Source organism: Balaenoptera musculus, chromosome 3, assembly GCF_009873245.2.
Source record: "Balaenoptera musculus isolate JJ_BM4_2016_0621 chromosome 3, mBalMus1.pri.v3, whole genome shotgun sequence".
NCBI lineage: Eukaryota > Metazoa > Chordata > Mammalia > Artiodactyla > Balaenopteridae > Balaenoptera > Balaenoptera musculus.
Genome location: NC_045787.1, coordinates 114,867,784 through 114,886,441, shown reverse-complemented (window position 1 = coordinate 114,886,441; position 18,658 = coordinate 114,867,784). Strand labels below are relative to the sequence as shown.

Sequence of the window (18,658 nt, the reverse complement as noted above, 5' to 3'; positions counted from 1 at the left end):
ACAAGGCCCGAGCCAAGCATTTTCCTCCCCATCTATTCCCCCTTGGCCTTCCTCCTCTCCACCTACCAAAGCTCCACCAAACCAGGTCCCCTAGAAGGAGACTCTAGGCCCCTTTCCTCCTCTTCCCTCCCCTCCTCTGCACCTTAGTAAATATCTCACTCTAACACTTCCCATTCTCAGGAGTCTTCTCATTTCCAATTACCCTCCAGACAGCCCCAGTTATCACTGTCATGGAATCAACTCTCCTCTGAAAAGAACTTGGCATTGCTTCCCCACCACAGGCAGGATGAAGTGGAAACTCCTACAGACAAACCTTACTCACAATGGCCTGCCAACCTCATCACCTGCCTCCACTCCAAACTCTTCTCCAGATAGTATATGTCTCCAGACCTTTATATAACCCCTATCCGCTGCCCAGAGCACCCCTCCAGACTCTTCCATCTTCCTTCAAGGCTCACACAAATGTCCTCTGCTTTCATAGAAAGAGCTGTTCCCTCTTTTCTGGGTTCCCCCATCACTTTACAAGCATCTCTATTTCAGCACTTGCCACATAGCACGATATCAGTGTGTCCATCTCCCATAAAGCTGAGAGCTCCTTTGAGTAGAGAGATCATGCCTTTTTTGAGCATGGTAACTTTCATCTAACAACATTCTATAAATGATTAACTGAACTGGCTCGACTGTTTTTAGATTTCATCTAGCAACACCAATGTGTGTGCAAAGGACTAAGAAATCTCTCTCCCGTTATAGATTAGCAAAAAAAAAAAAAAAAAAGGCAGGCTTAATAAATGCATTGTATTTAACTGAACCCTTCCCCCTGCAACTGAGATACAGCAAACTAAACACTACCTTAGACCCTAACTCAGTAAAGATACCTAGAAAACATTACCTCTTTCACAGGTCTTAATGACACCAAAGAAGCTTAAATTTCTCTCAAGGGTTGCCATCTTCCATTTCCTTGAGTTTTTTCCCCTCCTCCCAAGGGATCAAGCTCACATTTCACTTATCCACTTCTGTGCAAAATGACAGGTTTCTAAAGATACACTTCAAAGTCAGTCCAGAGCTTTTCTGAGAACATGATGACCCCAGGTCCAAGGAAGCAAGAAAATGGTAACAGATGATTATAAGAAACCTTTGCCAATTTAGAGATCCCCAGGAACAGAAAACACCCAAGAACACTGACTCGTCAGTAATAATAACCTACCCTTTCAGCTCTGCTTTATTCAGTGCACTATCATTTTTCACAAACCATGATTAAGACTCTAGATTAATACTGAAATATTTAACATAATGAAATATTCAGCATACCATGAGAGAACAGTAACAATGTTTCTTTGCTTGGAAACAAAGCATGTATCAGATTTGCACAGGGCAAATGGACTATTAGCAAAGGCTCCTATCCTTCATGTAACTTGAAATGGGCCACAGTGAATGCGTTTCCTGAGTTATGATAGCACTTTCAGTTTCAAGAACAGTCTGCAGTCTAACCTAATAAACCAGCACATGTAATCTGATAATTAAGCAGGCTTTCAACACACTCTTCAAATCATAATGTCTAATACTAGCAAAATAAAATAAGACATAGCAAAAATACAACTGATGAGCCACTTACTTATGACAGTATTTAATAATGAAATCTCAGAACAAGAAAAAGAAGGAAATCCACAGCTCAATATAATGAAATGGAATAGCCAAAATGAAGTAATCCAGAAAGGAACTACCCTTTAAATTAGCAATTAAGGAATTACATCAGTTATCTAACACTAAGATTAAACTGAATTAAATTACTTCATCACAAAAATTAAATGCAAATGATAAATTTTTTCTTCTGTAAAGCCCTCAAAGTCTTTTTTAAAAAAAATTCTTACAGATGATGGTGGGAATGTAAGTTGGTATAGCCACTATGGAAAACAGTATGGAGGTTCCTCAGAAAACTAAAAATAAAATTACCATATGATCCAGCAATCCCACTCCTGGGAATATACCCAGATAAAACTATAATTCATAAAGATAGGGACTTCCCTGGCGGTTCAGTGGTCAAGACTCTGCGCTGCCAATGCAGGTGGCGCAGGTTCCATCCCTGGTCCAGGAACTAAGATCCCACACGCCACGTGGAGTGGCCAAAAAGATTTTTAAAAATTAAAAAAAAAAAAAAAAAAGATACATGCATCCCTATGTTCATAGCAGCACTGTTTACAATAGCCAAAACATGGCAACAACCTAAATGTCCATCAACAGATGAATGGATAAAGATGTGGTACATACTCAGCCATAAAAAGAAACGAAATTGAGTTATCTGTAGTGAGATGGATGGACCTAGAGTCTGTCATACAGAGTGAAGTAAGTCAGAAAGAGAAAAACAAACACCATATGCTAACACATACATATGGAATCTAATAAAAAAAAAAAAAAGTTCATGAAGAACCTAGGGGCAAGATGGGAATAAAGACACAGACCTACTAGAGAATGGACTTGAGGACACGGGGAGGGGGAGGGGTGAGATGTGACAGGGTGAGAGAGTGGCATGGACATATATACACTACCAAATGTAAAATAGATAGCTAGTGGGAAGCAACCGCATAGCACAGGGAGATCAGCTCCGTGCTTTGTGACCACCTAGAGGGGTAGGATAGGGAGGGTGGGAGGGAGGGAGACGCAAGAGGGAGGGGATATGGGGATATATGTATATGTATAACTGATTCACTTTGTTATAAAGCAGAAACTAACACACCACTGTAAAGCAATTATACTCCAATGACAATGTTAAAAAAAAAAAAAAAAAAACTACCTCTGAATGGAAGCATTGGGTTTAATCAGTTCTGAACTTGAACAATCTCTTTGTTTCTCTGTACCACTAGAAAGAGTGGTGTGTTTAGCAAATATTGTTAATGTGCCTGAAAGTCTACCTTCAAAGTCTCTACAGAGGTTTAACTGTATATAAGCCAAGGGTCACCCTTAGGGTTCTGGTTTTAGTCCATCTTATAAAACTAAGACTGTAGTTTTCCTTTCCTTTCCTAAGACTGTATTCCTTTAGCGTCATCTAAATAAAGTTCTAACTAATATTCCCAAATGTTATGTTATCTTACAGGTGAAGGGCAACCACAGGTTTAAATGAAGACAAACTGTAACCATGCAGGCCGTTCTTGTGTTGGAAATGTGACTGTTAAAATTCTCTCAGTAAAGTTTCGCAGTTTTGTCCCCCCAAAAAAATGTGGTACACATATACGATGGCATACTACTCAGCCATAAAAAAGAATGAAATAATGCCATTTGCAGCAACATGGATGCAACCAGAGATTATCATTCTAAGTGAAGTAAGTCAGAAAAAGAAAGACAAATACCATATGATATCACTTATATGGGGAATCTAAAATATGGCACAAATGAACCTACCTACAAAAGAGAAACAGAATCACAGACATAGAGAACAAACTTGTGGTTGCCCAGGGGAAGGTGAGGAGGGAGAGGGATGGACTGGGAGTTTGGGGTTCGTAGATGCAAACTATTACATTTAGAATGGATAAACAACAAGGTCCTAAGGTATAGCACAGGGAAATACATTCAATATCCTGTGATAAACCATATTGGAAAACAATATTAAAAAAATACAGGGCTTCCCTGGTGGCGCTGTGGTTGAGAATCTGCCTGCCAATGCAGGGGACATGGGTTCGAGCCCTGGTCTGGGAAGATCCCACATGCCGCGGAGCAACTGGGCCCGTGAGCCACAATTACTGAGCCTGCGCGTCTGGAGCCTGTGCTCCGCAACAAGAGAGGCCGCGACAGTGAGAGGCCCGCGCACCGCGATGAAGAGTGGCCCCCGCTTGCCACAACTAGAGAAAGCCCTTGCACAGAAACGAAGACCCAACACAGCCATAAATAAAATAAATAAATAAAATTAAAGAAAAAAGAAAATGCTCCCTATTTAAAAAAAAAAAAAAAACCATGCAAAAAAAAATTCTTACAGATGAAAATTACAACTACCACAATAAAATTCCCTCTCTTCTTTTACTACAATGGGACCATTGAACAGATGACAAGAAATTTTTAAAATCTAATCACACTACTCATACAATACTTGTTCCAAATGATCAAATCTTTGTTACAAATATTTAGAATAACACTCAAAGTTGCCTTTCAAACTGTATTTACCTTATATGCATTGCTCCAAACTTGCAGCCAGTGAAAAAGCACAAATTAAATCCCAATCAAAAGGGGGTTTGATAGATGACAGCCCATCAACAAGTAAATAGAAATGCATGGTAATTTCAAGCTCCATTAGAAATGGAGTTGGCGATATGCTTGCACACAGAGTAAGTTTGATAGTTATAAAAAAAAAAACTAAAGGGGAAAATAATGAACATTTAGAGGCTCCAACAGAGAAAGGGCAATGATGAAGTTTTATTTTGAAGCACGGTTATTTCTGCACACTCTGAACTTTCAATAATGGATAAATCTAGTATAGTGCTCTTGCAAGTGAACAAAACAGCATGAGACAGGGCAAGTAAAGCCAGACTGTTCACCTCCCTACACGGTTCGGCTCATTCAGCCCAGGCCCACAGCATGGGGGGCTGAGCCAACCACTACACTGCACAAGCAACAAATACCACCCTCAATGTCTGGAAGCAAGCACAGTGGCACCTAGGCAAATTTTAGGAACTGTTGCTCTGTGAGACTCTCCGCAATGCCTGATGTGTTTAACTTTTTTTCTTAAGAGAAAACAGAAGGTACTAATAAGACAAATCATCCAACACATAAGGTATAACCAAAATTCCTTTAAGACTTCTAAGTGTGTGGCTTCGCAGTCACTCAAGAGGAAAAAATGATTTGGGCTGGGAAAGCAGAAAGGATAATTGATTTCATGTTTTTCACTATTTGTTTATCTCTATATAGAAGGTCAAACTTGCAAAATACATATTTTTTGAATGAATTTATTTTTACCTGTTTATTTTTTCACTTTTTATATGCAGTAAAATTCACTCTAGTATACTATTCTACGACTTTTGACAAACTCAGTTGTATAATCACCTCCATAATAGAGATAGAACAGTTTAAAGAATTTATTTTATTTTCACAACAGCACACACATACAACTAAACCATAGACCCTAATTGTACAAAAGATTATTCACTTCAAGAGCAAATTTGGCATCAAATTACTGCAAAGCTACAATAATCAAAAAACTGTGGAACTGGCATAAAGACAGACACAGAGATCAATAGAACAAAACAGAGAACCCAGAAACAAACCCTCTCATAGTCAAATGATTTTCGACAAGGTGTCAAAACTATTCAATGAGGAAAGGACAGTCTTTTCAATAAGTGGGGCTGAGAAAACTAGATAGCCACATGTAAAACAATGAACATGGACTCTTACCTAATATCATATATAGTAATTAACTCAAAATGGATCAAACATCTAAATGTAAGAGCTAAAACTATAAAACTCTTAGAAAAAACAAATCACAGGGGGACTTCCCTGGAGGCACAGTGGTTAAGAATCCACCTGCTAATGCAGGGGACAGGGTTTGATCCCTGGTCCAGGGAGATCCCACATGCTGTGGAGCAACTAAACCCGTGTGCCACAACTACTGAGCCTGCGCTCTAGAGCCCGCAAGCCACAACTACTGAGCCCGCGTGTCACAACTACTGAAGCCCACGTGCCTAGAGCCGGTGCTCTGTGACAAGAGAAGCCACCGCAATGAGAAGCCCATGCACCACAACGAACAGTAGTCCCCACTCGCCACAACTAGAGAAAGCCCACGTGCAGCAACGAAGACCCAACGCAGCCAAATAAATAAATAAATTTTTAAAAAATCACAGGGCAAAAGTTTCATGACATTGGACTTAGTAATGACTTCTTGGATATGACACCAAAGGCACAGGTAACAAAAGAAAAAAATAGATAAACTTCACCAAAATAAAAACCTGTGTGTACCAAAGGACATTATGAACAGAGTGAAAAGGCAATCCAGACAACAGAAGAAAATAACTGCAAAACATATATGTGAAAAGAGATTAGTATCCAGAATATATAGAAAACTAAAACTCAACAACCAAAAAAAATAACAAACAACTCAATGATGTGCAAAACACTTGAATAGACATTTCTCCAGAGATATACAAATGGCCAATAAACCCATGAAAAGATACTCAATATCACTAATCATCTGGGGAATGCACATCAAAACTATAATGAGATACCATCTCACATTCATTAAGATGGCTACTATCAAAAAGAAAAAGAAAAAGAAAATAACAAGTGTTGGTAAGGATGTGGAGAAATCAGAACCCTTGTGCCCTGCTGGTTGGAATGCAAAATGGTACAGCCACTGTGCAAAACAGTATGTCAGTTTCTCAAAAAGTTATAAATAAACTTACCATATAATCCAGCAATTCCACTTCTGGGTATATATCCAAAAGAACTGAAAACAGTGTCTCGAAGAGATATTTGTATACCCATGTTCATAGCAGTACTATTCACAGCAGAACTATCCAAATGCTTATTAGCAAATGAAAGGATAAGCAAACTGGGATATATATAAAATATTATTCAGCCTTAAAAAGGGAAGGAAATTCTGATATATGCTACAACAAGGATGGACCCTGAGAACATTATGCTAAGTAACATAAGCTAGTCACAAAAAGATTAAGATTCCACTTATATGAGTTACCTAGAGTAGTCAAAGAGACAGAAAGAAAGGTGGTTGCCAGGAGCTGGGGTAAGGGGGTAATGGGGACTTGAAGTTTAATAGGTATATTTTTTTTTTTTTTTTTTAAATCTTTATTTATTTATTTATTTTTTTGGCTGTGCTGGGTCTTCGGTTCGTGCGAGGGCTTTCTCTAGTTGCGGCAAGCGGGGGCCACTCTTTCATCGCGGTGCGGGGACCGCTCTTCATCGCGGTGCGCGGGCCTTTCACTATCGCGGCCCCTCCCGTTGCGGGGCACAGGCTCCAGACGCGCAGGCTCAGCAGTTGTGGCTCACGGGCCCAGCCACTCCACGGCATGTGGGATCTTCCCAGACCAGGGCTCGAACCCGTGTCCCCTGCATTAGCAGGCAGACTCTCAACCACTGCGCCACCAGGGAAGCCCAATAGGTATAGTTTTAATTTTACAACATTAAAAGACTTCTGGAGATAAATGGTGGTGATGACTGCACAATATGAATGTACTTAATACCAATGAACTATACATTTAAAAATGGTTATGTTGGTAAATTTTATGTTATGTGTATTTTACAATTTTTTAATTAAAAAAAAAAAGGAAGGGAAGAAAATTCTGACACATGCTACAACATAGATGAACCTCAAAGGTTAAGTGAAATAAGCCAGACACAATAGGACAAATATATGATTCCACTTATATGAGGTACCTAGAATAGGCAAATTCATAAAGAAAGAAAGTAGATAAGAGGTTACCAGGGGCTGGGGAGACGGCAGGATGGGGAGTTACTGTTAAATGAGTAGAGTTCCTGTTTAGAATGATGGAAAAGTTCTAAAATGGATGGTGATGATGGTTGCACAACATTGTAAATGCACTTAATGCTTAAAAATAGTGAAAATGGTAAATTTTATGTTATGCATATTTAACCCCAATTTAAAAACATTATTTTAAGAGTAGCAAATCTTTTCCCCCAGGAATTCCACTTCTAAGAAGTTTCCCTTAAGAAGTAAGGACAGGCAGGGCTTCCCTGGTGGCGCAGTGGTTGAGAATCTGCCTGCCAATGCAGGGGACACGGGTTCGAGCCCTGGTCTCAGAAGATCCCACATGCCGCGGAGCAACTAGGCCCGTGAGCCACAATTACTGAGCCTGCACATCTGGAGCCTGTGCTCCGCAACAAGAGAGGCCGCGATAGTAAGAGGCCCGCGCACCGCGATAAAGAGTGGCCCCCACTTGCCGCAACTAGAGAACGCCCTCACACAGAAACGAAGACCCAACGTAGCCATAAATAAATCAAAAAAAAAAAAAAATTAAATAAACTAGATGTAAAGCCATGCTGCCTCCACCCCCATATCAATCAGGCACAATCCTATATATAGCATAAGTATATCTACTCATATTAGATATCAGTCAGGTATCACAAAAGACTAAAAGATACAAAAGAATGTAATTGCCTTGAAGGAGCTCAGCATGTAACAAAAGAATTTATGGTCCACAAGAGTCTTTAGGAAGGTAAATCAGCAACTCAGTGCTATGTAAATAACTGAACTAGTGCACTGGATTTACTGATAAGACAACTTAATATGAACCAAAACATGTCCTATCCAGCAGTCCATAACTAAAAGAATAAATTAGCATTCTATCACGTTAGACATTAAAATTAATATCCTTTATAAGTCACCTTAGTCATTACATAGATGACAGTTCAAACTCTCCAACTGAGACTCAAAAGATTAAAAACCCCTAAAAGCAGGTTAACATAAATCAACAATGACACATAATCAATGACAAATTAGCAATAGCAGGAAATCCCCTACCATACAATTATTGTTTTGCTATGACATTTTAAAAACTACATTTAAAAAAAATTCTTTCCAGAAGTTGGCTACAGGGCTTCCCTGGTGGGGCAGTGGTTAAGAATCCGCCTGCCAATGCAGGGTACATGGGTTCGATCCCTGGTCCGGGAAGATCCCACATGCTGTGGAGCAACTAAGCCCGTGCGCCACAACTACTGAGCCTGCGCTCTAGAGCCCGCGAGCCACAACTACTGAAGCCCACACGCCTACAGCCCGTGCTCTGCAACAAGAGAAGCCACCACAATGAGAAGCCCGTGCACCGCAACGAAGAGCAGCCCCAGCTTGCCTCAACTAGAGAAAGCCCGCGTGCAGCAACAAAGACCCAACACACCCCAAAATAAATAAATTTATTTTTTAAAAAAAGAAGTTGGCTACAATAAAAACTTTAGTTCCTGCCCTCAAAGTAGACATAGCTCAGCTGGGGGGGGGTGGATGGGGAGAGACACATAGGGAAAAGCTCTATGACACTGGATTTGGCAATGACTTCTTAGAAGATACCAAAAGCATGAGCAACAAAAGAAAAAACAAATAAACGGGACTTGATCAAAATTTAAAGTTTTTTAACATCAAAGGACATATCAACAGGGTAAAACTGAGAGAAAATATTGCAAGTCCTCTATCTAGTAAGTGATTAACAGCCAGAATATACAAAGAACTCCTATAACTCAACAACAAAAAACCCCAAACAATTAAAATGGCCAAAGGACGTGAATAAAGATTTCGTCAAAGAAAATATACAAATGGCCAATAATCACATGAAAAATGCTCAACAACACTAAACATTAGAGAAATGCAAATCAAAACCACAATGAAACATCAACTCACATCCATTAGGATGACTATTATTAAAAAGTAAATAAATTTCTTTTTAAATTAAAAAACAGAAAATAACAAGAGTTGGTGAAAATGTGAAGAACATGGAACACTTACACATTGCTGTTAGGAATGTAAAGTAACATAGCTACTGTGGAAAACAGTATGGCAGTTCCTCAAAAATTTAAGCATAGAATTACCATACCAAATGACCTAGAAATTCCACTTCTGGGTATATACCCAAAAGAGCTGAAAGCAGCGACACAAACACATAGTTGCACACCGATGTTCACAGCAGCATTATCCACAATGGCCAAAATATGGAGGCAACCCAAGTGTTCATCAATAGATGAATGGATAATGGAATGTTACTCAACCTTAAAAAGGAAGGAAATTCTGACACATGCTACAACATGGCTGAGCCCTGAAGGCATTATGCTAAGTAAAATAAGCCAGGTACTTAACATAGTGAAATTCAAAGTGACAAAAAGTACAATGGTGGTTGCCCTCGGGCTGGGGGGAGAGGAAATGGAGAGTTATTGTTTAATGGATACGGAGTTTCAGTTTAGGACAATGAAAAATTTTTCTGGATATGGATAGCACGGTAGTGGTTACACAACAATGTGAATGTACTTAATGCCACTGAAGTGTACACATAAAGATAATTTAAATGGTAAGTTTTGTTATGTATATTTTATTTTAAAAACTAGTGAGAATGTCATAATCAGGTGCAAATTTTAGAATTTCAGATAAGTTAAAGATCACTTTCAGCAACGATGATCAATGTCTCAATAGAAAAAGCATATCAATCAGCCTTCGGATGGACAGCATTTGTGTCAGAGAAGGATGGAGTATTCCAGAACAAATGCCTGGCAGATGCAGAGACATGTAGCAACAATTCACAATAGAAAATAAGGCTGAAAAATAAGTTAGGGCCAGGACTTAGAAGGTGCTGAATGCCTATCTAAGATTCTGGCTAGTGCAACAGCAAGATAGCAGTACATTTCCCAAAAGAAGAATGAGTACTGCTTATGTGTAAAAGACTGAATGGTGGAGGGGAAGATAGTAAGAAATTCAACTAACTTCAGCAAACACTTACAGAGCAACAACAGTGTTCCAAATTCTCAGATTATAAAAACTGAAGGGAGAGGAGGGGTGGGTAGTGACTGCAAAGAGATTTCTAGAGTACTGGTAATTTTCTGTTTCTTGATCTGGATGGTGTCTATGGGTGGTGTTCACTCAAATAATTCATTAGACAGGTACTGCTATAATTTGAATACTTTTCTACATGTATGTTATACTTTAATTTTTTAAAGTTTTATTAAAAATAAAGGCCAGGGGCTTCCCTGGTGGCACAGTGGTTAAGAATCCGCCTGCCAATGCAGGAGACATGGGTTCGAGCCCTGGTCCTGGAAGATCCCACATACCGCGGAGCAACTAAGCCCGTGTGCCACAACTACTGAGCCTGCGCTCTAGAGCCCAGGAGCCACAGCTACTGAAGCCCGCGCACCTAGAGCCCACGCTCCGCAACAGGAGAAGCCACCGCAATGAGAAACCCACGCGCCGCAACTAGAGAAAGCCCGCGAGCAGCAACAAAGACCCAACGCAGCCAAAAACAAACAAATAAATAAATAAATTTTAAAAAATAAATAAAGGCTAAGACACAACTTCTAAGAAACCCCCAGCTGAGAGGAAGTAATCCATAAAAATATTTACCAAATGACATGAAAGATGCAACCACAGAGTATGTACAAGGTACCCAAGAAGCACTGAGATCCAAGAGAAAACCCAGAGGCACTAACATCTAAGGTGAGTTTTAAAGAATAAACAAGTTTGTCAGATGGATGAGAAAAACAATGCTTCAGGCAAAGGAAAAAATATGAAAAAGGCACCAAAGCAAACAATAGACCAATTTATCCAGAGAACTACAAGTAGTTTTGATAGTTCAAAGATAAGAAGATAATCTAAACTAGAGTGGAAGCAGAGAGAAGGGAAAACAGGAATTTATGTAAGAGGAAGACCAGATGTAAAGGATTTCATCTGATTAGATCTGGGTGGAAAGGAATAAGAATGGAATGAGGATGGTTCTCAATTTGTCCATAACAGCAACTTGGTCATCAAGGCCCTCCATAACCTGACTGTTGCCTCATCTGTCATAGTTCCAGCCACAAGCCAGACTCCAGACAGAAAAGACTCCTTCCTCCTTCATTCAACGTGCATCTAATTTTTTCTTTAATCTCCAGGCCAGGTACCATGCCGAAGGCTAAGGCTCACTTTCTAGCGGGAAAGGCAAACAGGGATATCAATAACAAGGTACAGTACAGTGGAGTATACCAGCTAGTGGGAAGAAGTTTGCTACCAGAAAGGAAAGTGCTAGCTTGAGTCTTGTGATAGGACTAAGAGCTCATTATAAAAGTGATGGAATACAAGTTGGGGGAGTGGGGGAGAACAAGGTGCATCACTGAGCAAACAACAAAACAACAGTAACAGATAATCCTAGGCCCCTACATCCAATTTATATGTAAGGCTTATCTCATTTCTCCAAAATACAGCTCCCTTTATCCCACCACCTTCACTCCCACCATCTTCCTAGCTCAACTCCCTACTTCCACTTGTACACATATACAAGCCTTGCAAGCACTAGCAGGAGCAATCTTCTTAAAAAGGAAATCAGATCATGAAACTTCCTACAATGGCTTCTTACAGCTCTTAGAAGAAAATCCAAACATGTGACCTGGAGTTTCCTGGCAATCTCATGTTAAGGCCTTCTCCCCATCCTAAAAGTATTCAAGCTACACAAGTCCTCTCTTAGGTCTCTAAACACATGGAGTTCTCTCCTGTCTCAGGACCCTTATTTACACAAGCAGAATATCCTGTTCCCTCTGTCTAGATCTTCATCAGCACACAAACCACTACCCCCAACAACCAGGTCTGTCTGTCACGTCTCACACTACTGCTACTTTCTCAAAGAAATCCCAGGACTCTGCCAGTTACTGCCTATCTCTACATCTGGTTTAGGTCTAAAGAAGAAAAAGGTGTCTCATTTTGGTCCTCTTGAGTTTTTTTGGTTTTGGTTTTGTTTTCTTTTTGTCTGTGTTGGGTCTTCCTTGCTGCGTGTGGGCTTTCTCTAGTTGCGGCTCATTGCGGTGTGCCAGCTTCTCATTGCGGTGGCTTCTCTTGTTGCGGAGCACGGGCTCTAGGCGCACAGGCTTCAGTAGTTGTGGCACGTGGGCTCAGTAGTTGTGGCGCACGGGCTTAGCAGCTCCACAGTATGTGGGATCTTCCCGGACCAGGGCTCGAAACCCGTGTCCCCTGCACTGGCAGGTGGATTCTTAACCACTGCCCCACCAGGGAAGCCCGGTCCTCTTGAGTTTGAGACGCCTCTGGGGACACCCAAGCAGCTCTCCAGTGCACAGGTGACCATGTGGATGAGATGAAACATCTGCACTCAAAACAGAAGCTTCCACTTTAGCACAAGTATCGGACTTTAGCGTAAGTTTGATGGCAGGGAGACTGCACAGAGAACTGATTCTCAACTTGGAGGGAGAGGGCACCCCTGATCTCTTAACTCACCATAGGAATGAGATGTTACTGATGGAAGGAGGGTGATACCACATTAACGGTGTGAAAGACTGAGCTATGCTGGACAGAATCCTGGATATGAGTGTACTGAACAACAACAACAAAAAGACTGAGAAACAAGAGCCAAAACTATAAGGAAAACCAGGAGAGATTTACATCACAATTCCACAAACTCCTTCGCCCTTTTACGCTTCCTCCCAACCAAACCCTACTCCTGTTTCATCCAGTTCAAATGCCGTCCCCTCCTGGAAGCATTGGCCCCCACTCCACATCTCCACCAGTTTTTATCACTATTACTATGTAAGACTGATCCATGCACAAGTTTCTCAACAGTAGTGTTACGGTACTAAACGCCATCAGCCTTGTACTACACCTGGGGTGTGTGTGTCTCCTCCTTATTACAACTGTGAGCTCTTGGGGGCAGAGACCATTTCTTAATCAACTGTGGTCCCTTAAGAAAGTGGATAAGAAATTATTTTTTAACTTGGTAAAAGTCAAAAAGGGTAAGTAATTGCGCAGAGGCTATGGATTATTTCTCAACCCCTCCCTCTTGTAAAATAAAATAACACATCTTAATTTGATTTATAAATTCATACTTCCCCAAAGTAACATACACCTGTACAGTCTTTAAGAATCACTGCTTAACAAAATATCTTCTCATCGAAATGCCTATCCTGTTGCAACAATACAGTGATGTAATCATTTCCTTCATCATAAACATGAAATGCCCGTAATTTAGTTGGAGACTTAACATATCTTACTCTTCTAAATTATTCTAAGTTTTGTACAAAACAAACACACCAAAAAAATGTTACAAAGACGCGGGAGTACATGAGAGGTTGTCAGTCCTGGATCTGAGCCAACTGCCGCCTGCATTATTGGGAAGCCATTCCTGCCAAGCCAAGGTTAGGCATTCAGTCAACATTTTTTCCAACAAGTGCTTCGCACAAGCACACTCCTTTAAAAGTCAACAACAACAAAAAGGTTCCAAGGACATTCGTGAAAACTAGTACTAATCAGTGTTAAGTGCGTCCAATTAACCAGCACAAGAAGTCTGAGTAATTTCACAACAAAGGTTAACACGGTGCACGCCAGAAGTCCACACGGGCGTGGCTGCCCTTCCCAGCCAGACTGTGTCAGAGAAAAGGGCCACTCAAACTTTCACATACGCTCGGGCCGGGAAAGCGGGGCTGCGGGCCCAGCAAACGTCCTGTCCACCTGACCAGGAAGTTTCGGTGGCGGGGGCGGGGGTGCGACCACAGAAACCACAAACCACACGTACTTCAATGGAAAACTCAACTCCCGGACCCGCCTGCACCTGGAACAACGCGCCGACTCTTCCCCACAAGGAAGGCAGCCGAGGGGGCCCAGCGCGGGCCTGGCGCGCGCACCAAGCCCACTTGAACAAAGTTCAGAAACCGGGAGAAACTTTCAAGCGAGGAAGCGCCGCGGCGGCGCGGGGCCGGCGGCTCGCTCTGCTCCAGCCGCCGCGGCCCCTCAACTTCCCGAGCGTCAGGAAACGCCGGCCCCGCCCGGCCAGGGCCCAGGCCCGGGGCGCAGCCGGGGAAGCGGGCCGGAGGCCGCACCAGCGCCCGCCCGGAGTCCGATTCCGGACGGGGTCGTGGGGGTGGGGGTGACCGCGCCCGGCCCGCCCACCCGAGGAGCCCCTCGGCCCGGCTGGGGAGCCCGCACCCGCACGAAGACAATTACCTGCGGCGAGTTCGGCGAGTGCAGGAAGATTCCCGAAGCCCGAAGCCGACTGCTGCCGCTTTGTCTCCGCCTGTCCGGCTCCGAGGAGGAAATGGGCCGCCCGGCGCCCCCGCCCCCTGCCCGCGGCCGCCCCGCGGCCCCGGCCCCGCCCGCCCTTCCCAGCACCTCCCTCCGCCGCGCTCTTCCCGGCGCCTCCCGCTGCAGCCCAGCTTTCCCGGTCCTCGATTTGGGGAGAGCCCTCGACCAAAGAGCCTGGCGGTACCAGGCCTGGACCCCCCAACAGGACCTCTTGCTCTCCGCCCCTCACCCCTGAGTTACTTAATCCCAGGCCCCTAGTGATCTAGGGATGGGAGTGACCCCCCCCCTCCCCGAGAGGAAGGAGGAGCGCTGACTCCTGGAACAGCCCTTGAGCGGGGGCGGGCAGGTGAGTCACCGCTCCGCGCACAGGTGAGTCTCCGGGCGCGGCCTGCTCAAGCCCCACCCCCCGCTGGTGCCCCAGGGACCGAGTGAGGCGACGCAGAGTCCTGGGCACTCTCCTCTGAGGAGTGCCACAAGCGTTCAGAGTAACAGGCTTCCGGGAAAGTGCTCTCGGTCCACCCACTGGTTTTACAGAAGGAGAAACTGAGGCCTCACAGCTTGAGGCGAAGTGGAAGTAGAATCCGACTCTAGGGACCTCATAATGTGCGATGGAAGCCCTTCTAGAAGTCACCTAACTCATCTGTCACTTGACAGATGGGGAAACCGAGAGCTCTCCTGATGGAGGACAAGAGGCTTCTCACATCAGTGTCCCCTCCTGAGATTGCCCCCCCACCCCGCCACACACACACACATACATACACACAAATTTGAAGGACCTGGCGTCTATTCCTATCCTTCTGGCCATTTACGGAATTTTATTCCCACTCTTCCTGGTGAATGTTCCCCCAAAAAACTACAAAACAAAAAATAAACCAAATACATATTCACTATCATCCTGGTATAGAAAACCCTAATGACGTTTTATCTTCATCATGGGATGATGAACGAGGTTGATTTCAGTATTGGTCTATAAATCCAAAACAATGCAAGACAGTATCCACTGCTTGTTTGGTGCTGAGCACTGAACAGGGTGCTAGGGAGACTTGCCTTCAACATGTTTACCCTTTACTACTTATATCTCCCTTTCCCAGGAAATGCAAACTCCTGCAAGACAGGAGCTATATCCCCTACAGCACCCAGCACAAGGCTCATCCCCTAGGCAGTGCCCAGTTAATGTCTGTGGGTGAATGTGCCCACTGTAATTCAGAGCACTATGGATTTGTGCTAGTTAAGAGTTGCTGACAAAAGGAAATAGGACCATGAAGGGAGAGAACAACCTTCAAGAGACATACCTTAATGAGGCCATTCTCTTCCAGCCACACCCCATTCTGTTTCTAGCTTCATAGCCTTTGCTCCTATGGTCTCCCCTGCCTGTAGTGGCTATGGCTTCCCGCCACTACACTTAGCTACCTTAGAACATAATATTCAGTCAATAAATATTTGAACTAGCAAGAGACAGAGTTAAAGGATTATGCTCCATAACTTAGTATATTCATCACTTCACTCAAGTACCATTTACTTAGTTTGCAAGGCCCCGTGTTCAAAAATTACTAACAATTTCAAGACAGCAACATTGGAGCATTAAACCAAGCATGGGACCTTTCTAAGCATGGGGCCCTGCTATAGACTGAACGTTTGTGTCCCCCCAAATTTATATGTTGAAAACCTAATGCCCTAGGTGATGGTATTAGGAGATGGGGCCTTTGGGAGGTGATTAGGTCATGAGGGCAGAGCCCCCATGAATGGGATTTGTGCCCTTAAAGAGGAGGCCCCAGAGGTATCCCTTGCCCCTTCTGCCATGTGAGGACAGAGCAAGAAGGCTCTATGAACCAGGAAGAGAGCTCTCACTAGAACATGATGATGCTGGTGCCTTGATCTTGGACTTTCCAGCCTCTAGAACTGTGAGAAATAAATTTCTGACATTTATAAGCTACTCATTCTGTGGTATTTTGTTATAGCAGCCCGAACAGACTGAGGCCCTAAAGATGAAAGAGTGGATTTGTTTGAGGAAAAGAAGGATCAGGTGACAGAAAAAGAATATGATGAGAGACTTGCAGTGTGCCCTGTAAGTTATGCGGAGTCAGTTCCTGACCCCTGAGAAAGCATGAAAAACTTACTAGGGGCAACTTGAGCATTCACTATGTCCTAAGTACTTGCTATGTGCTGGAGAAGCAGTAGTGAATAAAACTGACTTTAAAACTGAGATAATAAAACTGAGATCCCTGTTCTCACAAAATTTAAAATATAATGGAAGAGACAGGTAATAAAACAGGTAAACTATAAAAAAAGAAGGTCAAATGTGAAGATAGGGAAGAGATACAAGTAGATTTAGGGGGAAATTAACCTAGTCTGGGGTTCAGTGACCTAAGTAAGTCACCTTTATGCTGTGACCCACTCCTGCCAGAGTTTCACACTCACCTCTCCACCAAAACTGCTTTTATCAAGGTCCCTAATGACCTCCATGATGCCAAATCCAGTGATCAGTCTCTGCCCACAGTTGACTTGTACCATCAGCAGTGTTTGATCACTCTCCCCCTTAAAATACTGTCTTCATTGGATCTCCAGGGCACCAGGCTCTTCTGATTTTCCTTCAGCCTCCCTGGATGTAACTTCTTAGTCTTCTTTAATGATTCCTTCTAAATCTTCCCAACCTCTAAATAGTTCTCAAAGTTCTCAAAGTGCAATCTGAGGACTCCTGAGACCTTTCCAAGGGATTGTAAGATAAAGACTATTTTCATAATAATACTAAAATATCATTTGCCTTTTTCACTCCCAATCTCTCACGGTGTACAATAGAGTGTTTTACAGGTTACATGATATATAATATGGCATCACACAGAATGCAGAAGCAGATACAAGAATACAGCTACCTTGTATTAAGCCAGACATTAAAGAAATTTGCAAAAATGCAAAACAAGGACACTTCTCCCCCTGAATTTTCTTTTGTTTCAGAAAACATTGTTATTATTTTTCTTTTAAAAAATGCTATTTTATACTTTAAACCAACGCCTATAAAAGCAAGTCTACCAAAATAAACTTTGACTTTCTATGTTTTTAAAAAAAAGCTATTTATGATAATGTAATAGTACAGTCAATATTGGTAGATAAAATTCACCTAAACAAAAGCTCTTCAAGATCCTCAAAAAATTTTAATAGTGTAAAAGGATCTTGAGATTAACAAGTTTAAGAACTACTGTTAGAGTGTCCCAGGACTCCATCCTTGGACCTCTTTTTCTGTCTACCAACAACTCATCGGTGATCTCATCCAGTCTTTTGCCTTTAACTATGCTGTCAGCTGTAGGTTTATATCTCAACCTGAACCTTTCCCTCTGAATTCTAAACTCCCACTTTCAGCTCCCTACTTGATACCTCGGTATGGATATCCAGTAGGCATCTAGGCATCTCACACTTTATGTCTATATGTCCAAAATTGATTTCCTGATGCCTTTGTCCAAACCTATTGATCCCACAGTTTTCTTCATTTCATAAATGGCAATTCCATTCTTGTAGTTGTTTAGGCCAAACTTTGGAGTCATCCTTGACTACTTTATTTCTCTCACACATTTCATACCTGATTCCTCGGCAAATCCTGTGCCTCTCTCTTCAATGTATATTCAGAATCCACTAACTTTTTACCATGTCCATTGTTACCATCCTATGTCAAGCTATTATCATCACTTAGCTTGAATTTAACAGGAGCCTCCTAACTGGTCTTCCTACTTCTGCCCTTGCCTCCCTCAGTCTAGTCTCAATTCAGCAGCTGGAGTGATCCTGTTAAAATTTTTAATAAGTCCAAACATGTCACTCCTACTTTGCCCAAAACCCTCCAGTGGCTCCTATCTCACTCAGAGTAAAAGGCAAGGTCCATATAAGAGCCTCCAGAGCTCACCTGCCCCACAACAAACCTGACACACTGGCCTCTACAATTTCTGGAACACTTAGAGACAGGCTCTCGGCTTAGGG

The 18,658-nt window shown here is 42.5% G+C and overlaps 1 protein-coding gene across 1 annotated transcript in view; it reads right to left on the bottom strand.

Moving 5' to 3' along the window:
- Window positions 1–14,750, bottom strand: part of CTNNA1 (catenin alpha 1) — a 185,966-nt gene extending 171,216 nt beyond the window's left edge. Inside the window, exon 1 of the mRNA XM_036845650.1 lies at window positions 14,618–14,750. The gene's annotated coding sequence lies outside the window, so the exon portion shown is untranslated. The remainder of the gene's footprint in view (window positions 1–14,617) is intronic.
- Between the last annotated feature and the right edge of the window lie 3,908 nt (window positions 14,751–18,658).